Source organism: Pan paniscus, chromosome 1 (genome assembly GCF_029289425.2).
Source record: "Pan paniscus chromosome 1, NHGRI_mPanPan1-v2.0_pri, whole genome shotgun sequence".
Classification (NCBI taxonomy): Eukaryota; Metazoa; Chordata; class Mammalia; order Primates; family Hominidae; genus Pan; species Pan paniscus.
The window spans coordinates 167,944,905-167,969,063 of record NC_073249.2 but is presented as its reverse complement, the minus strand read 5'-3'; the positions used below and the strand labels follow the sequence as shown (position 1 = coordinate 167,969,063).

At 46.6% G+C, this 24,159-nt stretch overlaps 1 long non-coding RNA gene across 1 annotated transcript; it reads right to left on the bottom strand.

The window, feature by feature from the left end:
* Window positions 1-2,891: 2,891 nt before the first annotated feature.
* Window positions 2,892-23,902, bottom strand: LOC130540494 (uncharacterized). The gene is made up of 4 exons (XR_008954478.2): window positions 23,328-23,902; window positions 15,571-15,739; window positions 8,849-8,908; window positions 2,892-3,771 (listed from the first exon to the last, which is right to left on the bottom strand). It is a non-coding gene; the product is annotated as an uncharacterized LOC130540494 (long non-coding RNA).
* Between the last annotated feature and the right edge of the window lie 257 nt (window positions 23,903-24,159).

Below are 24,159 nucleotides of genomic sequence, written 5' to 3'. Positions count from 1 at the left end.
GTTATAATATAAAGATTCCTGGAGCCAGAAAAGCCCAAGGCTAAATTCTTTTTGGAATGTTTGATCTTCAAAAATTTTCACGGATCCATATTTTAAATAAGCAAATTTTATTTTTGAGAAAGACATACATGCAAATAACTAAAAATACCTATTTAAACTCAAACTGTTAGATGATTAAAAAAATAAGTCTCCCTCAACCCTCCAGTCTCTATTCCTCTAAGGCCCTCCTTTGTCACCTCCCCGAAGCAGTTTCTTCTGTGTCCCTAAAGCAGTCTCAGCATAAACAAGCATATATATGTTTTAATATGTTTCTATTTTCCCTAATGAGAACACATGATGCAAACAGGCACTCTATTTTTTGTGTTTTTCACTTAATGGTATATTTTTGAGATGATTCCATGTAGGTCTACCCCACTTTTTTTCTCATAGATTTTGTCAAGTTATTTAGCCTCTCTGTGCCTCTGTTTCTTCTGTAAAATGAGACTAACAACACTTAAAAGCTATGTATGTATGTTTATGGTAACTAGCATGGACTAGCACATGGCGGTGCTTCATAACTCTCACTCTCTCGCTCTTGCTTTCTGCCTCACAGCCCAGTCTATGTCAGACACTACATACAGAGCTACTCACTTGTCTTCAGGAAGATCACAGTAGAACTGAGTGGATGAGTCCCCTAGGAAAATACAACACCCAACAACATGAGTACCTCAAAGAGGTGCAAAGAACATTGGAAGTACGAACCAAAGTCATGGAGCAACTTGGAGTCAGGCACACTGGCGTTTGAATCTCAAGAGGAATGTAGGTGTGGACAAGTTAGCTCACCTCTCTGAGTCTCAGTTACCACATCTATAAAATGGGGGTAATAAATACTCATTTACCTGTAAGGCTGCTGGAAATATCAACTGAAATGAAGCATATAAAGTACTGATCATAACAATTTGCACAACAGAAATTATCAATAAACATAGCTGGCATTATCCCAGTGTTTGGGCTGAGGAGATCTGGGAGGGCTTCCTGAATAAGGCGGATTTTAAGCTCAGATCCGAAGAATGGATAAGACATGGGAAGGACATTCCAGATGAAAGTGAGTTAGTATATTAGCAAGGGCAAGGAGAAGGGAAAGTAAAGGGCAACTCTGTAGAATGGCAACACACAGACTGATCTAAAATGAAGGATTCAAGGGTGTACAGAGGAAAAAAACAGGAAAAGTAGGCTGAGGCTTCAGCAAGAGGACCTTGAGTGCTGAGCCAGGGGTTTAGATTTTATTTTCCAGGTAGTAGGGAGCCAGTCAAGAATTTCTGAACATAAGTACATGATATTCATAATGTGTGGTTATGGCAAATCACTTAACTTCTTTGAAAAGAAGGTTGATGGAGTGGAGGCTAGGAGTCCAGGCAGAACAAAAGATGATTGGAGTCAATGCTGAGGACGTGACATTGGGGATGGAGAAGGGGCGCCTCTTGAGTCAGAGCCCACCAGTCACAGTGACGGGATAGGTGTTGCTCTTTAGACACTCTTGTGGGAGACGGGTGTGGATCTGGTGTGACATCCTTGTCCCCGCCCCATCTTCACCCCATGAAGGATTTCCCAGGTGGTGTGCTCAGCTGGACTGAGGGATCCCTGGGCACACCCACCTGGCAGGGCGGCCCTGCTCCCTCCTCAGGTCTGAAGTTCACCTCAGCCCATGACTCAGTGTGAAGGCTGATGGCTGGGTTCAGTGACCCCCAGGGAAAGCTGAGTCATGTCCAGGAAAGCAATGTCACCCCACCCGAGCCAGAGTGGCCTGTGTTGTGAAATCTAGCAGAAAGGTCATCACCACAGGTTCCAAGATGCCTGGCTTGGCCACTGATTGCCAGGCCACTCACTGAACTCTGTATTCAGTTTTTCCTCCATCTATAGGATGGTGTATCTCTCTGGGGTCTTGGGGGATAAAATTAGATAATAAGTCATTTTATCTGTTTACTCAACAGATGTTGACTGGGCACCAGTTCTATGCCAGTGTGCTGGGGACAGAGGAATGAATAAGACATAGGCTTAGAAGACATCTCCTTCAAGGAGATGAAGTTCTAATGGGGAAACAGATAAGTAAATAGAAGCACTAGCACAGAACTAAACTTTCCGACATGTAGTTGCACACTCACTAACTCACTTAAGTCATCTCACATGGGGTAGTAACCAATTTCATTCATTTGACACACAAGGAAACTGAGGGCCAAACTGGCAAAGCGATTTGCCCTTCCTGGTGTTCCATAACCCTTCAGACATAATTTCATCACAGCCCTTAGCACTCTTTCTCTGGGATAGAAGTTCAAATGTTTATTTCCCCCATTAAAGTTTAAATTCCCTGCAGGCAGGTCTAGCTTCTTTTAATCTGTTGACCACCAGCATCTAGCCCAAGCTTGGCACACGGTTATGGAAGGTGTGGTGGGGGGAATGGAGCTAGAAGTTGTGGAGCATCAACCACATGCTGGGCTTGGCTGGGCACTTCACATTTGCTGTTGGTTAAGCTACTACAAAAACTTGGTATGGTGGGTATTATTATCTCTGTTTTATAGGAAATATGCCAGAGGCTGAGATGAGTGATGGGATTTGCCCAAGGTCACACTGGGCGTAATCTGAGAAGCTCCCAACTCAGAAATGGCCCAGAAGCTGGTGTGTGTGCTGCCGGTGGGGGATGAAGTGGGTGGGAGCTCAGCCGTCCAAATGCAGAGCCAGAACGAGTCTCCTGTAAAGTGTTCAGCTGGTCCACTGGAGCATCTTTACCCACAGAGCCTGATCCTGTGCTCAGGCTTTTATTAGCATCTGTGTTCTTTCCGCCGCAGCGCCCAGCTGCCCCGGCAGCCTCTTGGCGAACACTTGCTGAATAAATGCTTCACCAGGAGAACAAAGACATGAAGAAACAATCACAATATGTGCCAAGGCACGAGGCTAAGCCATTTATTTATCCTTTTTCTTTTCATTCTCTCAACATCACGATGAAGTTAAGTACCATGAAGACCCCAGTTTTACAGGAAAAAAAAAATGGAGGTTTAAAAATGTAGAGACTTCCTACAAAGCTGGAGAGTGGCTTTGAAGCCAGGCTTATGTGGCTCCAAAGCCTGAACTGCAAACCACTACTTGAAAATGAATGCGTGTGTGGATGAATTGCAGCTCCCAAACTCTTCTGAAGCCTCAGTCAAGGCCACAGTGGCATTTGCTCCCTGGGCAGGGTGTTTTCCAGGGACTTATGGATCAGGTCTGACTCTTTCCAAAAGGCCCTCTGACTGCCAGCTCTCCCAGAGGGGTCAGAGAGCATTTCCCAGCTTCCCACTGGGTCTGCCTATCTTTGGGAGCTTTGAAGTCCTACATTTAGAGGACATGGATCAGCCCCAAACCTAAGCGCTCCCCCAAGGTAACTGCCAAGGGAATCCCTCAGGAATCCCGCTTAATGCAACCAAGAGAGGCCTTTAGAAATCAGGCCAAGTAGAGGAAAGAACAATGGACAGGAAATTGGGACATGAGAGAGTCGTGAGTCAGCAGCGTGGTGAGAGCTGCCAAGATTGCTGATGTGAACTCTGGTTGTATCACGAGGAGCATAATGTGTTGAATAACTAAGGTGATATTGCACTTCCTCTGTGGTAGAGCTGGAGCTGGAATGTGGGGTGAAGGTCTGGTTCCACATTTTCACGTAGTCATAGTCAAACCGGAACTTATCCAATAGAGCAGAACCGGAACACTGAAGGGAACGGTACTATCATCTTTGCCAAGGCGGAAGGACTTGTATTTCTTTTCCTGAAGAAGAAAAGAAGCAAACATGTTGGGAGGATAGGCTTTGGGTATTTCAGAGATTTCCCTATGAACAAGGCAGTAGACTTCTTCTGTCTGATCCTAAGGGGAACCTAGGACTCAAGTGAGGAAATAATAGGAAGCAAGATTCAGACGCAAACTGAATCAACAATGCCTTTGTTCTAGTCAAAAAGATAGCCAAAGAAGGAAATATTTTTGAAGAAAGAAGAAAAAAAGCAAAACACTCAATGAACCTCCTCTCTCCCCTCTATGTGACCCTAAGCAAGTAACGTAATCTTCCTGAGGCTCAGTTCCTTATCTGAAAGTGGCAGGTGGTGTTACATGAGACTAACAATGTGCAGACTGAACGCAGTGTGGAGAGATGGCTGTGCACATGGCCCTGCGACTCTGGCTGCTGCAATTTAAACCTTAGCTTAGGGTGACCTTGGAAACTTATTTTTACTTTGCAGTGCCTCAGCTTCCTCATCTGTAAAATGGGGATAATATATGTAAAGCAATCAAAAGGGTACCTGTCACACAGTGGGCACTCAACTTTCTTGTTAGCCAGCATCATCATCATTGCCACTCTTTATATATGAAACAGACTGTCACAGTATCTAAAATATAATAGGTGTTCAGAGAATGTTTTCCTTTTCCCATTCTCCTTTAGGGGAGTCTTCCAGGGTGTCTCTGGGATACCAAGTTATTCTCATCTCCAGATGTCTGGAAAATGTCTCTAAATAAAACATCTTTTTGCTTATATTCTAAGGCAGCTATCTGCCTCTATCTAAATACTCTTTTAGTGAAGAAAGGGGCAGAGCAAGGAGAGTCAATCTACTTGTAGAAGTTTCTCATTCTGAACAGTGTACTTTACAGATTCCAAAGTGTTTCTCCCTCCATTACCTCTTTACCCCTTACCAGAGCAAGCGCAGATGTGAGAACTGAGGCTCCGAGAGGTTCAGTGACTTACCTGGAGCCATTAACATCTGAATGAGTGAGCCAGGAATTGAACCCAAGGCTTTCAGACTCTGGACACCTACCTTTACAGGAGGCATTGGCCAGCCTCTTCCCCTCACACACACATCCTCTCACCCTGGGGTTCTACTTAGGAAGCATAAGAAAGGCAGTGAGCCAGGCTCCAACCTTGAAGCCAAATCCTTGCAGTAATAGAGAGGACTAAGGGCTAGAGAGAGGAGCCAGGAACCGTGGATCTCTGCCGTGAATCCGAGCCCTTAGAGCTGGAGACCTCACCTGGACCAGTCTTCTGTTTTCAGTAGCTGTAGTGAGTGAGATCAAGAACTAATGTCAAGAGCCCAGAGCCCCTACCAGCATTGCATGATAGGATTTTCTGTGATAATGCTGTATCTGTGTTGTACAATACAGTAGCCACTAGCCACATGTGCTATTGAGCACTTGGAATATGCTCAGTCATAGGACTGAGCCATCAACATCCCTGTTTTATAGCTGAGGAAACTGACGCTCAGTCAGGGAGCTTGTTGAGGTTGCAGTTAGCCAGCCATGTCACTGAGACTTGAAGCCATCCTGTCTGGCCCCCAAGCCATGCCCTTCACCACCACAGAAGCCTCTTGTTCCACTCCCCAACGAGGGTCTTTGCACCCTTCTGAACCAGACAGGTGATTGGGTCATGTCTGCCTGTGCGAAGGGGTCTCCCTTCCTGCTTGGCTCCACCTGGCTCCAACTCTAGAAAGCACCTGTGTTGTTTTACTGATAACAGTGTTTGCCCTTCCAAAGCCAGAGCCATAAAAGGCAGCTTTCAAAGTCACTGCCGCAGAAATGTCAACATGAGGGGGAGGCCAGTCATGGTTTCTGAGGCCCAATGTCACCTCCAGGCTGCTGCAAAGGCTGCTACAAAGACCTTCGGGTCCTGGAATCTGGACTTGCTTCTACCACAAACTTGCTGTGTTTCCTTGAACATATTTCTTACTTCCTCTGGGCCTTGTTTTTATCATCGGTGTAAGAAGGGGGTTGAATTTAAAGATCTTAAAGGGCTCTTTTATCTCTAAAATGTTTAGTGTCCTCTGCACGGGATCCTGGGGTCAACATCTAAATCTCCTATTTAATGACTGTGAAATACCTTATGTAGCAGCCTTCAAAACAAAATCACCCCCAAACCTTAACCTGGAGTTTTTTTAAAACCTCCAACAATGTCACCATTGAAGCAGTAAAGGTATTCATTAATATCTTGTAAAAAGTGATTTTGTGATTTTCTTAATGTATGAAAAAATGTCCCCCGCCCTTGACACTGGGCCCAGAGCCCCAGAATATAAAACCACAGTCAGACCACTAGGATTCTACAGAGCTCAGGTGTTTGGACAAATTGCCTGCATTTGAGAATACAGGGCAATTTTCTTGACTTTTAAAATGTTTTCTCCCTTCCCCCCACTTTTCTGGTGTTTTCACCCCTGCTTGTAACTCAAACCACAAATAAAGCTCTAAGCCTCTGGCTGTGAGGAACAGCGCAGCGGCTGCCAAGAACAGCATGGTTCACGTGGGCCCTTTTTCTGCCGCTCTGGAAACCAGCTCTCCAGAGGACAGCACAACATTCGTTTTTCTCTTTCTTTACTAATCACAAAAATATTGCTTTTCAGATGGGCTGGGGAAGGGGCAGATTGGTGTTGATTGGTGGTGGACAGGGTCAGATTGGCAGCCTTAGGTGCGGCAGAAGCCAGGTATGGCAGCCACAAAGATTTATATATCCCTCCCAGATGATGGCTCTGATACTCCCATTTGAGGCTTTTACCCTGGAACATGGCACATATTGGTGTTCAATACCTGTTTGTGGTTGAATGAATACACTTTTACGAATATTCTTTCTTAACAGAGGGATAAGCATTCCTGTTTTTCTTCTGAAACTGAGGAAACTGAGGCTCTGAGAGAGTAGCCAACTCAGTCAGGGTCATACACACAGTTACCTGGTAGGGCTGTTGTGTGACCCCAGGCTGGCCCCAGATTGGGCTCTTCCACTCACGCTCTTTCTGCGTCTGCCTCTCAGCCATACAAGCCAAAGAAACACCGTGTTCCCAGCCCACGAATGAAGCTGAGGCATGATGGACAAGGCTTATGGAACTAGACTTTTCTTCTCCAAGTGCTCTCTCCCACAACTTCCAAAATTATCCCCATGGGGATGATGCTTACAACAGAAATGCCAGCTCCACCCTCTTTCCAGCTGCCTGCTGGACATCACTGCCTGGATTTATGCTCAGTTCTAGATACAATGCTTGGCCTAGAGTGGGTGCTCACTGTTGAATAAATAGTCAATGATGTCCTACAGATAATATCTGAATCTAAGTTCACCGTATCCACTGCTGAGTCCCCAGTGCCTAGACAAGGCTTGGGGAACAATTGTTCAATGAATAAATGGAAGAATGCATTTTCCCTCCCTCCAACATAGTTTATTTTTTGGATTGCCTACTTCTGCTGAGATCCTCATCCCTCTACAGTTTCTCAAGCCAAAAGCCCAGGACTTCCCCAGGACACCCCTTCTCTCATGTGACTCTCAGCAAACTGGTCACCACGTTCTTTCAATTCACCCTCTGACCTGTCTTTCATGCCAATCTCCTCCTCTCCAAATCTGAACACATGAACTTCTTTACTTTATTGTGCAAGATTGTATTGGTTACAAGGAGCAAAAACCCAACTTGAACTTGCATAAGCCAAAAAGGAGATTTTAAATGAGAAGAATATAGGGAAAATCAAAGAACTGATGGAGAAACCAAACTACCAAGCCCCAGGAATGGCAGAGTTGGCTGGAACGGGGTGCTCTGATTCTGACAGCTCTCTTTCTCTTACACCTCCGTCTTCTGAGTTCATTGATGTACTGGCCTCATTCTCTCTCAGCAGTTTCCTCAGTATCACAGGGATGTGGATGCTACACACTCCTATCTATACAGTTTTGGGGTCAGAGTAGAAAAAACCTCTTTCCCATGTGCTGCAATGTCATAATTCCTAGAGAACTCCAATTTACCTAGTGTGGCATATGGGCCTGCCCCTGGACCAGCCACTGGGGTTGGCAGCAAAGAGCACCTCTGTGGGAGTTAGAAGAGGGCACTATCTTCTGAGTGTCTGCACCTCTACAGGTGCAAGCTTGCCCTGCAGAGCACAGGCTGGATTCCAGTCCCCACTTATTATCCCTGCCAGACAAGCTTCTACAGGGCATAACCTGCACAACTGTACGTGGCGGACCTAGCTGGCAGTGGATGTGGGGCTGGGCACTCCCAGTTCGAATCAGATGTCTACACCTGGCCAATTACTACTGTTAGAAAGGCAGGGTCATGCAAGTGATCTCACTTTCCATGTGGACACGTGGTCAGAGTGGAGGGAGGTTTGGAAAAAGAACATTTCTCTAAGAAAGGAAGGTAGCACGTTCATGGACCACAGCAGAATCATATGAGCTGGAATGTGTTTACAACTCCTAAACCTGCTTCTTTTTTTGGTTCTCTTCATTGATACAAAGAACCATCTGCCCAGTTACTCTCTCCAAAAACCCAGGAGGTATCCTGAATTCTTTCCTCTCCCTCATAATCATTCTCCTGAATATGTCTCAAATATATTCTAATCATCTCTCCGTTTCTTCTGCCATCTCCTAGGTTAAGCAACTATTAATTCTTGCTTGGCCCATTACAAAAATGGCCTCCTAACAAAAACAACCCCAAATTCATCCCATCCCTATGCACACCCCTTTGTTATATGACTTTGCTGTTCTTGCCCTCAAGAAATGCTGTCTATTGCACCACCCTTTGAATCTGTGCTTGGCCAACGGACACTAAGAAAGACGACATAAGCCGAGGCTTGAAAAGAACTTGTGTGCATCAGGGCTTGCTCTTTCTTGCTTTTCTTGGTAACCTGGCAACCATCTACCATGAGAAGAAGCCCAAGGTAATAAGAGACACGTGCCCCAGTCATCTCCATTGCCCCATCCAGTACCCACCAAACACGTGAGCAGGTAGCTGACTGTAGAGCTGCCCACTGACTCCTAGACTTGTGAACAATAATAAGACAGTGGTTATTTTAGGCCTCTAGGTTATGGGGTGGCTGATTTTGCAGAAAGAGCTAAATGACTCACCGGTCTTCCTTTCTTCAGCCTTTTCCTTCTCCAGTGCTTCCCAGAAACTGCATGATCTTCCTAAAATGCAGGTGAGGTTATATTACTTCCTTTTTTCCCCACCTCTGATAGGTCAGTATCAACTAAACAGTGAGCAAATTCTGTATTTACTGTATTAATTCAAACTCTCCAGGATCTGGAGCCCAATTCTCCTTTGACTTGCCCCTGTCTTCACCCTATACCCTCTGTTCCCCAGACACACAAATTGATTTGATGTTTCCCTAACCTGGAGTCTACTGCCATGCCTGGATGAGGTGGTATATGCTGTGACCTGTTCCTAGAGCACCATTCTCTCTTTAATTTACAAGGCCCAGCTCAAATGTCCTATCCCCGGTGCACTTACTTTGTACCTTTCATTTTAGTTTCATTGATTTCTTATGTCTTCTGAGTCGGCAACTTCTTGAAGGCAGGAAGTTTATAAAGTTATTCTTTGTAGCTTTTCCTCAGAGTACCCAGTATCATGTCTAAAACATGAAGAGTGCTTAACTGGGAGGTTTCTAGCAGCCTCCCAGAGTTGGACAAGGTGGGCATGTTCTATTGAGGCAGGAGACAAAATGGTTAAAAGTGTAGGCTCTGAGATCAACTGTGTGGGTTTGAACCCCAGACACTTTCCTTACCACCAGTGTGATCTAAGAAAATTACCTAATAGTACCTCAGTTTGCTCATTTGTAAATTGGGAACAATAATTGAATCTCCAGTACCAGGTGATTATGAAGAATGAGTGAACTTGTGTAGAGCTTCTGGGAAAGTGCATTCCTTTAGCTGCTGATGTTGGAGATGATGATCTCTCTCTGGACCCAGCCCCCTCCATTCCTTGGGAATGGTCTCTCACCCCCTCAGAACCTGCATGGACAGCAAGTCATCCTTTGCCACAAGGAGTCCTCATTATGTGTTGGCAAGAGGCAGAACAGTGTGGAAAAAGCATAGACTTTCAGCAGAAGATGTGGGCTCTGCTCTCCCAGCTGAGTGGCCTTTACCAAGCTTCTTCCTGTCTCTGAGATTTGTTTCTTCATTCATAAAATGGGTGTTACTTCGCTGAGTTGTGAAGAAGTCATGAAATGGGGAATGCTGAAGGGTGTGAGCTTTGGAACGCCGTGTTCCTGGCCAAAGCCTCTTCTTGCTGGAAGTCTTCTGTGGCTCCCATCCATGGACTGAGCTAGGCACATGCAACTTTCTGTGCTTCCTCAAGCCATGCACATATTCACAGATATTTATCAAACCTACACCAGTGCCCCTCTGAGACTTCCCAAGTGAGCATCTACTATGTGCTAGGAGGAGAGCAGTGAACAATACAAAGCTTTTCTCATTGCTTATATTCTTATGGGAAGACGGAGTACAAGTAATTAAATAATAATGTAATTTAGTTTGGTAAGTACCAGAAGACTGGGTGAGGGGCGGGTTTCCTAAGTGTGGTCCCTCAATCCTTGGCACACTCTGTTGTTATTACCCATTTTTATGTTGAGCTTCCTCCTCTGCCACAAGCTCCTGGAGATGAGGGGCCCCATTTGATTCAGTTCTGTGGCTCAGGTAGCCAGCACAGTACCTGGTTACAGTAGGAGCTCAAAGTTCATTACTCTCCTCGTGATTCAAATGAATGATCACTATCACATCTGTGATTTTCTAATCACAATTTTTCCATCAATAAATGGTCTCTGAAAATGTACTTTGTGTCAGTCCTGGCCTTGTACTACCAACGACTGAAGACTGTGAGGTAGTGCTGTCGTCAGAGAGCTCGCTGCCTGGTGGAGGAAGAACACCACCACCTCATTGAGTAAGCTCTGTGGCAGAGGTTTGCACACAGAGCTGGGAGGAATCCAGGGGGCATACTCGTTGTGGTTCCTGAATCTTTCCAAGGTCTTGGAGCTGTCAGGCCTCACAAGGGAACAGGCTTTGGCTTTCCCAGACACTGAGGAAAATAAGGTGTCAGGAGTTTCCCAAATCTAGGCTGTTGATCCAACACCAATGGCCTTGAGATGAGATGTGTTCCCTGTGAGCCTCCATGCTGCACCCCAGTCCTTCTCCCGGGCTCAGATCAGCCTTCCTGGGACTCTGTCATTTCTCCACTGAAAACAGGCACACCATGGGGTCCAACTCCCCAGTCATGGTGCCAGGTCCTTCCGACCATGCCCAATCCAAACAACCCAAGCTTCTTCCCACCATTCACCCATAGCCAGTTGGCTCTGCCACCGACCCTGACAGCCCTCAACCTCTCCCAACAGAATGGGGTTCCTGCTAACTGATGGGCCTTCACCACTTGCTTGCTTCCATTGACCCGTTCAAGTTACTTAATGCTTATTATCTGTTGAGTGCTCTATCAGGTACTAGGGATACAGACATGAATGAATGTGATAAAGGTCCCTGCCCTCATGAAGCTTACATTCTAGTGAGGAGAGGCAAGGAGTTAATAAGTAAGAAGTCAGAAACACATGGTGTGTCTGATGGTGCTAAGTGTTAAGAAGACAGAGCAGGGAAGGGGGACAGAGCATGCCCATGGGGTGGAACTGTAATTTTAAATACAGTGCTATGGATGGTCCCCCTGGGAAGATCACATAAGAGAAGAGGCATAGAGGAGGCAGGATAGCTAGTCACAGAGTAGAGTGAGAGTAGAGTCGAGTCACAGAGTAGAGTGAGAGTAGAGTCGAGTCACAGAGTAGACTAGAGTTACAGAGGCATAGAGGAGGCAGGATAGCTAGTCACAGCTGGGAGTAGAGTGTCCAAGGCAGAGGGAAGAGCAGATGGCCTTTGAAGATCAAATTTTCTATTTCCCTTCCTCCTTCCTTTCTTTTCTTCCTTTTTGCCTGCATGTATTTATTTCAAAAAATATTTCTAGGAATATGCTAGGTGCCATGCACTGCATTAAGTCTTGCATGTAAAAAGAGGGCCCCCTTCTTTCAAGATGCACACACTCTATTGACAGAGGAGGACAAGATAAACCAACAGTTACAGTGGGGATTTAAGAGCATTATGCCAGAGAAGGTGTCACCATTCATGCTGGGAAGCCCTTGGACAGTCTGGTGGTGCCCTTGGGCCTCTTCTCAGAATAACATTTTAAAATGCATAAAATTAAGCACATACAATCGTAAAGAAAGCAATTATTTTTCAAAAGTTAACAAAATACAGAAAAAAATAAATTGGTAATAATGTATGTGGTTTCATATTTGTACACTGAGTAACCAGATCTATAGGTCTATTAACTATTTTATTTTCAAAATATTGATAATCATAGATACAATTTTTAGATAATCTGTAACAACTGTAAAGTGGTATGAACATAACTATGATTTCTATTAGTAATAAATTACAGGAACCATTGATATCACTGTGATTTGAGCCTACATTTGTAATTGAAGGAAATGTTAAATTAATTTTATGTACAAGTTAGTGAACATTTCTTCCCCCATACAGATTCACAAAGCTCCTGAATTCCAGCCCTAAGAACCTCGATACTAGAGATATATGTGCTGTCAGGCTCTGAGAGCACAGAGGAGGGGTCAGAAAAACCTTTCTAGAGGAGGTGATTCCTTAGCTGGGTTCTGAAGAAGGAGTAGGAGTTAGCCAGAAAGATAGGGGTGGAGGGAATTCCAGGTAAAAGGAAGAGCAACAGACAGCATTAAACTGTATGCCTTATTTGGGGGAACTGATAGTTAGTGTGGTAATAATTCAGGGTATGTGTAGGTTTTGTTGGGAAATTAAGCAGGAGAGGAAGACAATGGGATCAGCTTATGGAGGTTCTGAGTCCTAAGCTACAGAATTGGTCCCAGAGTTGATGGGGTGTCCTTGAAGGACTTAAGCAGAAAAGGAACACAGTCAGAAAGATTATTTTGGCAACTATGAGGTGGATGGATTGGAAGGTGGGAGAAACTAGAGGCAAGGAGATCGGTTAGAAAACTGTTCTAATTAGTCTAGGCCAGAAGAGCTATGTGTCCCAGACAATGGCCATAGGGGTAGAGAAGAGGAAATGGATACTAGAGACCCACAAGATGGTAGAATCTGCACGAAAATTGGCAGTTGATGGGGATGGGCCAGTTGGGGAGAAGAAATGATCAAAGCAAAAATGTGACTAATTAACAGAGAAGCTGTGTTCAGGGCAGTAGCGGCCACGAACTGCAAACCTGTCCTGCTCGTTCACACCTTTGTGCCTTTGCGAAGCTCCATCTCTCTTCCTGGGATTCCCTCTCCTCCCCTGTTGCTTGCTCTTTCCTAACTCCCAGGTCACCTCACCAACTTCTATCTTGCTGGGAGGCTTTCTGGAGGTGGCAGGTTATCTCGAAGCTGCAGCCTAAACACAAGCCCTTGTCTGACTCTGTGTAGACACCCGAGATTCCCGCCTTGAGCAGAGGCCCCGTGGCCCCCTTTGCATCCTTGATATCAGGCTTGTTCTCCTAGGGAACCAAGGCAGATTCAGCCTGGCAGCTGGCAAGTCATGGAGCACTGCCTGTCCATCTGCGAGCTAACAACAGTCGCGCTGGAAGTCAACAAGGGAAATGGAAAGGGAGAGACCCAGCCTCCACAGGGGCTCACGCCCTGGGACCTGTGCCAGTGTGAACAAGGTTTTCCGGGTGAGGATTTCCCCTCGTAGAATGGGAATAGCAGCTGAAGGCGAGCATAAAGAGAACTGCTTGTGCTTTCCTTGTAACATTGTCTTATTTATTAAAGCTTTGTAACCACCCTTTGGTGGTTGTGTGTGTGTGTTCTCATGCACACACACACACACCTTCTTTCTGATTACATGCAAAGAAAATATGTCCAGAGTGGCTAAAGGACTTATCTAAGGTCACTCAGGCAGCAAGGCACAGGTGAGTATAGAAGTGGCTTGGGAATGAACACATGCCTCTTAGAACCCTTGAGATTTGTAAAGTCAGGGGTGGCTTGGAAGAAAAGATTTGGGATTAAAGAGGCTCGATGGGGCCAGAAGAATTGTTGCTGTTTTCCTCTGGGTCTGCCTGCTGCTTTTCTCTCCATTCTCTAGCCCAGCCTCCATATCTTCCTAGAGGCAGTCCTTGCTGCAGAATGCGAGGGGCAATGGCTTCCAGTGGTGGCTGCTGGCATGATTTGGCCCATGCTGGGTCTCCAGCCTCCTCTCCTGACATCCTTCCTTGCCAGTACTCCATACTCAAGCCACCTATGTTAGCTGGCTGGCCCCATTACTCATTTGGCCACTTGTGCCATTAAATGTGCTGCATTTTGGCCGGGTGCAGTGGCTCACACCTGTAATCCCAGCACTTTGGGAGGCCAAGGTGGGCGGATCACCTGTGGTCAGGAGTTCAAGACCAACCTGGCTAACGTGGTGAAACGCTGTTTCTACTAAAAATACAAAAAATAGCTTGACGTGGTGGCAGACAGCTGTAATCCCAGCTATTCGGGAGGCTGAGGCAGGAGAATCACTTGAACCTGGGAGGTAAAGGTTGAAGTGAGCCAAGATCATGCCACTGCACTCCAGCCTGGGCGATGCAGTGAGACTCCGTCTCAAAAAAGAACAACAACAGCAACAAAAACAAACAAACAAACAAACAAACAAACAAACAAAAAGCACTGCTTCTCTTTCCTGGTGGGCAGGGGATAGAGAAACAGGAGGAACCTCTTTTCTAAAACACTTTCTGTCACGCCTGTAATCCCAGCACTTTGGGAGCCTGAGGCGGGCGGATCACGAGGTCAGGAGTTCGAGACCAGCCCGGCCAACATAGTGAAACCCCGTCTCTACTAAAAATACAAAAAATTAGCCAGGCGTGGTGGTGGGTGCCTGTAATCCCAGCTACTCGGGAGGCTGAGGCAGAGGAACTGCTTGAACCCAGGAGGTAGAGGTTGCAGTGAGCCGAGATCATGCCATTGCACTCCAGTCTGGGCGACAAGAGTGAAACTTCGTCAAAAAGAAAACAAAAAACAAAAAACAAAAAACCACATTCTCCCAAAGTGGCACCTGCTAGTTGAAGTTAAGGTAATATGTTGTTACGATAGTTGTTGGGGACACAGTGAAATGACTCTAGAAACAGAGCGTGCATGCAAGACCTTGAGACAGTAAAGAAGGTGGCCAGAAGTGACACCTTGTTAATATGCAACCCAACCAACCAAGTGTGCTTGCCTGGCCCAGGCCAGCAGGCTAACTAGCTCTGTGCAAGCCCCTGGCTATGCCCCTTAGGTGCTGGCCCAGTGCCAGATGTTCTGGTGGCCTCATATGCCAGAGGCCACCAGAACATCTTTGTGGAAGGACTGAGAGGGGAGGCGTGGAGCCACAGAGAGGAGCCAATCTCTCTCCCCTTGGCTGGGACTCTCCCCTTAGGAATATAAGCAGACTGTCACTTGGGTCAAAAGCACAGCTGTAGGGAAGAACAGGAGGAAAGAATGGGTATGAGGAAGAGGAGGAGGAGGAGTGGAGAGGAGGAAGGAAAAAGGGCTGGGAAGGGAAGAGGGAAATTGGAGGGGCAGGTGGAGGAGGCAGTGAGGAGAAGAATACTTGGTGAGAGTTTAGCCACCTCAAATAACAATCTTGCAGTCTCTTGCAGCTGCTAGAGAAGTCCAGTCTGCCCACAGGGCAGAGGAGGAAGGGTACTTCCTCTGAGGAGGCTGGAGGCCTTGTAATCTCTGTACCCACATCCGGAGAAGCTTGGACGGGGTGGGGCTGCCTGGGTCCAGCTTCCCACCCAACCCTGCAAGCTTGGGATCGGACCCTGGGAAGCCTGGCTTACCTGGGCCAGCCAGGTCCAGCTGCACTGGGTCTGGATGTCGTATCTCAGGAGCCAGTGGGCTTGGGGTGAAGATGGACAGCCTTTTCTAGAAGATACAGACTGTGACTCAGAGAAAGGCATTCTGATGTCTTCTGCAAGACTCCTGAATCACAGCAGGATGGGCACAGGGCTGGGGGAGAAGAAATAAATACTTAATTATAAAAATTGCATAGTTGGAGACAGCTTTTGTAGTCTTAGAGGTGAAAGAACTCTGAGCTACAAGAATAAAGAAGAGCATCTTTTGCTGGGTGCTTACTTTGTGCTAGACACTGTAAAGTGCTAAAGATAAGGAAAGTATCCTTCATGGCTGCATGCATTGCATGCCCACCATGTGCCAGGGGCTTAACACCACCACCCTATTTAATATCCACCACTAGCCCCAGGAAGCAGGCCTAAGTACTCTCATTTCATCACTGAGGAGCCTGAGACGTTCAGTCATTGATTGGACAGCCCTCACCATTCAAGCCCTCCTTGGTTTACAGCAGCAGAAAGAGAGGCTCTGAAGGGTAAGTGACTTGTCACAGTTGAGAGCAACTGGCCTGTGGTAAGAGTTGGAGGCAGAACTGAGCTCCTGGCCCAGGCCTGTGGCCTCTTCATTCCCCCAAGCCACCCTCTCCAGTTGTCAGGCCTTCACTTTCGGGAAGTCCGGGACAATGAGGTTCCACAGCTGCTTCACAGGAGAAATATCCTTTTGCAGGATTTTCAGTTGATAGCCAGTTGCCAGGGCCATCTTCTCAACTGATGGCAGCTTCTTATTTTTTCCCCAGTACCTGGTCACACCTGGCCCTCTCCGAGAGGTTTTCAGTGCCCTGGGCTACAGTTTTGTTCAGTTGTGCTCTCAGGGTGCTAATGACAGCACACCCACATGCTGATAGAGCCCACATGCTGATAGAGACGATAAGAAAGGAACAGCTGGGAGGGAGGGAGGAAGGGAGGGCCAGCAGGAGCCTGGGCCAGCGGGTGGGGCTGGCGGCCAGTGTTTCCCTGTAGGGCGAGGGCACGCTCAAGGGACTGGCTTCCTTGTAAACAGTGTGCAGCCAGCTCTAAAAATACCCCTGCCCTAGACAGGGCACATTGAGCTCCTCTGGTCTCCCCCAGAGCCTTCCCAGGGGCCTCACCTTTTTCCTAAAAGGTCAAGGGGATGGGAAGAAAGCTGCCTTGTGGAGGGTTGGATTTCCTTAGCAAGGAAAGTATAACCATATTTCCTTCCTCTGCAAAACAGAAAGGAGGATGCTCCATGGGTTTCAGCAGCAACAACAAAAGGCCAAAACAAAACAAAACAAAAAACAAACAACAACAACAACAACAAAAACTTCCCTGGACCCTTGTCTCTTTTCCGTAATCTGAGACCTGGGCTGAGCTCAGGTCCAAGGACTGGTCCTGATTCACAGCCTAGGATCAGAGAGCCATGGGAAGATGCTGGATTGTAATTTTCAGCTGTTCTCCTCATGAGGCATGTGATCCATGACTCAACTGCTTGATGCCTCAGTTTCCACAATTATAAAAGGGGATAATAATAGTGTTTAATTCACTTGGGTATGGCGAGGCTTAAATGAGATGCTATCTATAAGGCTTTTAGCACAGTGCCTGACACATGACAAACGTTCAAGAAATGCTTATTATTATGGTATATGGGAGGATAAAACTATTTCCTGAATAACAGAAGACTTGGTTTAATAAGAAATGTGGTAGGTAGGGAAAAAGAGAAGTGTGGATAAGAAAAGACTAAAAGTGTCTGAATCACAGAAAGCTCAAATATATTATTTGACAGATGGGGACACTGAGGCCCACGGAGCAGAAAGGAGTTGCTCCAAGCTAGACAATGTATTGGCCACTGCCTGTAGGTTCAATATAAAGTAAGTGTGATGAGAACATGAAAAGTCCTGTGGGACTGTAAGCCTGCTTCACTAGGAGTTAGGGGAATGAGGCCTTTTGTTCATGCAGCACTTTAAAGTTTGGAAAGCCCTTTTCCAGGGAAAGACAGACCTTAGCAGATCACTGCCAGAGGGCTGAGCTCCATGATGAGGGACTCTTGAGGGAGGATGTGTGAGGACACAGCCAAGCAGAACTCATTCTCGGGACTGGTGGCTGCCTGTGAGGCCATATATTCATGCCTTGAACCCAAAGACCTTGGTTAAATGAAGGAGTTAAATCTCTTTACTCCAAGATTTTTCAGAACCTTCTAAGACATGAAAATGAAATCGTGGGTCTTCAAGACAGGGATATGCTGTATGCAGCATTCCCCATATTAAGTTGGTTACAGAGCCTTCTTTCCACAGAGTATGAGCAAGAAATAATTTGCTATTATTATTACTTATTAGTATTATTATAATTTTTTTTTTTTTTGAGACAGAGTCTCACTTTGTTGCCCAGGCTGGAGTGCAGTGGTGCCATTTCAGCTTACTGCAAACTCCACCTCCCAGGTTCAAGCAGTTCTCGTGTCTCAGCCTCCCAAGTAGCTGGGAATACAGGCCAGCGCCACCACGCCATGCTAATTTTTGTATTTTTAGTAGAGATGGGGTTTCATTCACTATGTCGGCCAGGCTGGTCTCAAACTCCTGACCTCAGATGATCTACCCGCCCCGGCCTCCCAGAGTCATGGGATTATAGATGTGAGCCACTGCACCCAGCCAAATAATTCAGTATTAAGCTAATTCCTTGAGAAATTGCTGTCCTTAAGTTCTCAAAAATAATAATAATAATAAAAATAATAATAATAATAATGTGGATTCTGTTGCCAGATAGCACTAAGTTCATAATTTGGCTATTTCCTAGGTGACTTTGTACATGTTACTTCACCTTCATCAGCTGTAAAATGAGAGGAAGAATATTCACTTCTCAGGATAGCTTTGAAGGTTACATTTATAAAAGCATATGGAAAATGCAGTGTCGTGGCTAACACACAGTAGGTATTCAGTTAATGGTTCTAATTAAGTAAAGCCCGGAGACGGAAACCAGCTTTTGCAAGCTCACATAGGAAATTAGTGACTGTGCTAGGCCTTGAATCTCCATCTCTGGGCTCTTCCAGTTCACCATACTTCTCTTTATTAAGCAATACCATATAAGAAATGTAGTCCATCAGAGGAGATAGGCAGCCTCCCCAAGTTTGGTGTGATTTTATAGGTCAAGTTGACTTTAAATATGCGACAAATATTTCCTTTTCTCCTTCTCCCCCTTCTCCTCAGTTCTAGCCAGAGGAAGCTGCAGCCAGGCCTGGCAGTCTCCCCTGCTCCCTTCCACCAGCTTGGTTCCTGTTCCTGCTGGTCCTGGGAGCCCCCAGCAGATGGACTGCCCTTATCAGCCGGCTCCAGGCCAGAGGAGGAATCCTCCGGTCACGTGTGGCTCTCTGGAGGGAGAGAGACCTCATAAATACATACAGCCCACGCAGAGGAAGGGGGGAGGGTCAAGGGGAAAGAAACCTTGACATTCTGGCGACTGGGCCAGGATTAAAGGCCACCAGGCATAGTCCTTATTGGCTATTTCTATGAGGAATCTCAAATCCACATGGCTTCCCTGGATGACAACGCTGACTTTGACTAGCCCTGGGATCTGGGGCATTCCCAGTGTGCTGCTGGCTTGATCCAGGCCTAATCCTTTGCCCAGGACTGACCTTTCACAGTTTACAGAGCACTTTATCTCCTGGCTCAGTGAAGTCTCACAGAACCCTCCAGAGAGAAGGGAGTTTATCATCACCCTCAATTTACAGATGAGGAAGCTGAGGCTGCGATTGTAACTGACTGACTGCTGGCTACGCAGCTACAAGTGACCGAGTCCAGCCTGAAAGCCACATATATTCTCCCACAAAATCCAGAGCTGCCAAACACATCCTCCTCCATGAGTCTTGCTTTGTGCCCATCACTGAGCTCCATGCCCCGGGCGAGCCATCGTTCCTGCCTGGCGAAGTCCACAATCCAATAAGGAGGGAAGGTTGAAGGGATGAATCTCAACAGAATTGTGCACAGTGAAAGAGGCCAATGAAAGAAGAGTACATATTGTATAATTCCATTTATAGAAAACTCTAGAAAATGCAAGCTGATCTACAGTGACAGAAAGCAGATCCATGGTTGTTTGGGGAAGTGAGGCAGAAGGAAAGGATTCAGAGAAGCACAAGGAACCTTTTAGGGTGGTAGACATGCTTACTATCTGGTGCTGAGAGTTTCTCATGTCTGCACGTATCTAATTGTACACTTTAAATACACACAGTTTATTGTATGTCAATTATATCTCCATAAAGCTATTTAAAAAGAGGAACGTAAGTGGGGAAAAGAATGAAGGAAGTTGGCTGGCGTATAATTAAATAAGTCTGTGAGCAGTCTTAAAGTGGGGACACAAAGTACCATGGGCACGTAAGAGAAGAAGGTAGAGATTCATTCCCAAACGGAAGAGATCAGGAAGGAGTTCTTAGAACAGGGTTTCAACAAGGCTCAAGGTATGGATAAGTAAGGGTCAGGTTAAGAAAGATTCAGATGGAAGATGCAGATAGAGTTTATTTGGGAAATAGAGAGTGGAGTATTATACACACGCACAATTCCCCTTTTTACCCAAGTTTTGAAGGACTGAAGTTAAAACTAACAGCAACTATCCTCTCTTTTCTGCAGAAATTCAGACACATGCCCTACTTGGCAGGCAGCTAGTTTTGCTAATAAGATTCCTGCCCTTCTCCCTCCCTCTCTGTGCATCTCATCCCTTCGGTCCCGCTGAGGCCCCTACCCTCTCGGATTTCCTCTTTGAACTGAACTGCCAAATACTTGCCAGCTTCCAGGGCCCTGAGTACCCACATTTCAGCCTCTTCCAAACCCCAGAGTAAGAAGGAGATTTGGGGAGCTCTGGGTGGGCATGTGATGGGAGACTAGGTCCAACATAAAAAGATATTTCCCTTTTTCTTCCATACTTTTTGGCTTAGTAATTGACATGTGACCATTGGAGAATTTTGAATAGTTTATTAGAATACATCGTGATAGAGAAGAAGGAAATTCAAGAATTGTTACAATGTTGTACACTGATTAACTGGCTAATTTGCTGCAAAACCAATTCTGATCACTGCTCTTATGGTTTGTAATACATTATTTTGGGTTTGGATGCTTCTGTTATTCATAGCTTTACATAAAGAAATATTCCAGTGACATATGAAACCCATATATGAAATTGTGGGTTAGCTCTTGCTTTCAATTTTGTATTATGTTTGTTGATTTTAAACTGTCTCCTTTCAAAAGTTTCCTTATTAATTAAATAAACCACTCAGCCACATTCCCCTCATCTAACTCAGTACCCAAGTGTAAGCTCAATTCTGGAGTCGCCTTTCCAACCTTGGCTTAAGGGACATTAGTCACTAGGAACAAAACATGGCATTTGAACAGCTGTTTTGGGTATTCAGAGTCCAAACCCTACAGGTCTGGAGAAGGTGGGGGTTGGGGGAAGGAAACCAATATTTACTTACTGAATACCTACTCTGAGCCAGGCACTGGGGACTTCACAGAGAGTATGTCTTATAATTTTCTGAACAGCTCATTAATGTGTTCTGCCTCCTCTAGGCATAGCAAGGTTAAGAATTTATCAAAGATCACACAGCTCATAAGTGGTGGAGCTGGGACTTGAACCCATGCAATCTGACTCTAGCGCTTATATTCTTGAATACTTCCCTGTGTGTACTTTGTTGAACCCTCCCATGCCAAGATGTAGGAGCCATTATTATCAAATCTGTTTTCCAGATGGGAAACCAGAGACTCAGAAGAGTAATTTTCCCAACGTAAATTAAACAGAGACCCTGGATTTAAACTCTGTGATCCTGGGCAAGTCACTTCACTCATCTATCCATCATCCATCTGTCCACTCATTAATTCAACAGATAGTGTCAACTGTTTACTCCAGGGACTGTCTTGTCCCTAGAGATGAAAAGATATATAAAATCTGGCCCTTGCTTTTTAAGAACTCATAATCCAGTGAAGAGGGCAAACACCTACACAACAGTAAGACAAATGACTGCAATATGACGGGTGCTTAAGAGGTGTCTAAAAAGAGCCACAAGAACATAGAGGAAAAGCATCAAATTACTTGATGAAGTAAAGCAAGGAGGCCTCTGGAAAGGAAGGGACATTGGGCTGATATGCTCTCCAGGCAGAGAAAGGGGGAAAGGGGTTACTCCAGGGAGAGAGAGCACCAAAGGTTAAAAAAAAAAAAAGATACAGTTTAACGGGTCACATATTGAGTGCTTACCACCTGTTTTAAGTGCCATCTCTCTGATTCCCATGTGAATTCTGTGAAGTAGGTATTATTCAGACCACTTTATAGAAGAGGAAACATAGGCACATAGAGAACAGGCACCTTGCCTTTGCTCACACAGCTAGTAAGGAATAGAGCTAGAATTCAGCCCTGGGCAGCCTAGCTTCAGAGCCCATCCTCTCAGCTACTCTACTTGGAGTGTTTGGGGGCAGCTGCTAGTAGTTCCTCACAGGTGAGGCAGGCAGTGCAACTGGTCACATAGGCAGGAATCTGGTCTACAGGGTCTTCCTGTATGCCGGCTTTAGGCACTTTCTTCATGAGGCCTTACATGTTCTTCATCTAGGACCTGGACCTTTTGGGATCCATGAAAATAATAATGCTGTGGTATATGCATTTGTGCTTGTGTGTTGAGGGGTACACCCACCTTTCTCAGGGGAATTATACAGTTCCATTTTTTTTTTTGAGACAGAAGCTTACTCTGTCCCCCAGGCTGGAATGCAGTGGCATGATCTTAGCTCACTGAAACCTCTGCTCCCGGGTCCAAAGGATTCTTGTGCCTCAGCCACCTGAATAGCTGAGATTACAGGAGTGCGCCACCACGCTCGGCTAATTTTTGTATTTTTAGTAGAGATGGGGTTTCACCATGTTGGTCAGGCTGGTCTTGAACTCATGGACTCTTCTCTATCACAATATATTCTAAGGCAGGCAGCGATCTGCCTGCCTCGGCCTCCCAAAGTGTTGGGATTACCGGTGTGAGCCACTGTGCCAGGCTTCTATTTGCTTTTGCTTTTGATACACCCATATCTGCTCATTGTAGGAATATTGGGTGCCTTCAGCTCAGCTGGATTCTCTTGGCTTCAGTGTCAGTATTTGAATTCTTGTTCATTTTCTGCTTTCCCTCCCCAGACTGGTAAGTCCATGAGGACAGAGTCCTTGTCTATCCGCCAGACCACCAGTGTCCAGCACAGTGCCTGGCACACAGTAGGTATTCAATAATTGTTTAATGAACTCCGGGGCTTTGATTAATAATTTAGTTAGAGAGTAAATTAATTGTGAGTTAAATCTAGTTTGGTCAACAACATACTTTACACTGTGCAGTCAGTGGGGCAGGAGGGAATCACAGAAGGGTCTTTGAAGATGAAAAGTGCAGGGACTATTGGCCTAGATCAGTGGTTTACACATGAAGCTGTACTTTTAGACGAGCTTGACTTCCGGGATTTCGATCCCTGGTCTGAGGTGCTGTTTGAGCTTCCCAGGTGATTCTGAAGTCACCAGATCGGTATTGAGGGATGCCAAATTTGGGGGACTTCCTGTTCTAACGTATTTCTTTTTGTCCCCCGAACTCATTCAACTTGTGCCTGAACGGTCTCAGCAATGGGAGCTCATTATTTCACAAGGCGAGCTGCCCAACCCAGCGTAACCACAACGACAACAATCACAGTGACACCATGTAGGGACCATACATTGAGCATTTCTTAGGTGTCAGGTACGGTACATACATGCTGCTCACTCCAAAGGCGAGGTGGGTAGTACTTGTCTGCATATGACAGCTAAAGAAACTGCAACTCCGACGTTGGTGGCGTTGGGAGTCTCAGTGGTGGCGGGGCGGGGCAGGGCCGGGACCGAGGCCACGTCCCGCCCGCCGCCCGGCTTCCCGCCCATGGGCCTCGGCAGTGCCCGCGGGAGGAGCGGGTGGAGGGAGCCGCTCGCCACGTCAGCGCACGCCCGCCCCGGCGCTCCGCCCGGCCCTCCTGGGCCTCCCCATAGAAGGTAAACCCGGGCCGGATCCCACGAGGACTGGTGGGGGCCGGGCGGCCCGTGATTTCAGTTTCCGAGGAGTCCGGCCCTGCGCAAAGGCGGGCAGGGAGGAGGAGTTCGGGAAGCCTTCCCGACAGTCTGTAGATGAAATGAACGCGCCCCGCCTGAGCGCCACTCGGGGAGCGCGCCGACCCAGCGCAGCACCGCGGCCTCCCGGCCTGCCAGGCTGAGGGTTTCCGCGGGCCCTGACCCTGCTGGCCCCCACCGGGCCAGTGAAAGCAGCACGCTTTATGCGGCTATGGGGCTCGGGGCGAGGAGCCGGCTCCACCCTCCCAGTCTGGGCCCATCCTCCGGCCTCGGCCAGCCCCTTCCCTCCCTCTCTTTGGCGTTCGCGTTCCCTCGGCCTAGCAGACCTCTTAGAATGTTTGTTTTCCTTCTGAGAAAGAGCGGAGGGACGTGGCCAAGACCAACATGAACTGCAAACACGGGACATCCTCTGTGTGGGGGGACATTTTTCCGGGACCAAGAGACCTGGGTCTGAATACCCATCCTGCCGCTTCCTCGCTGGGTGAC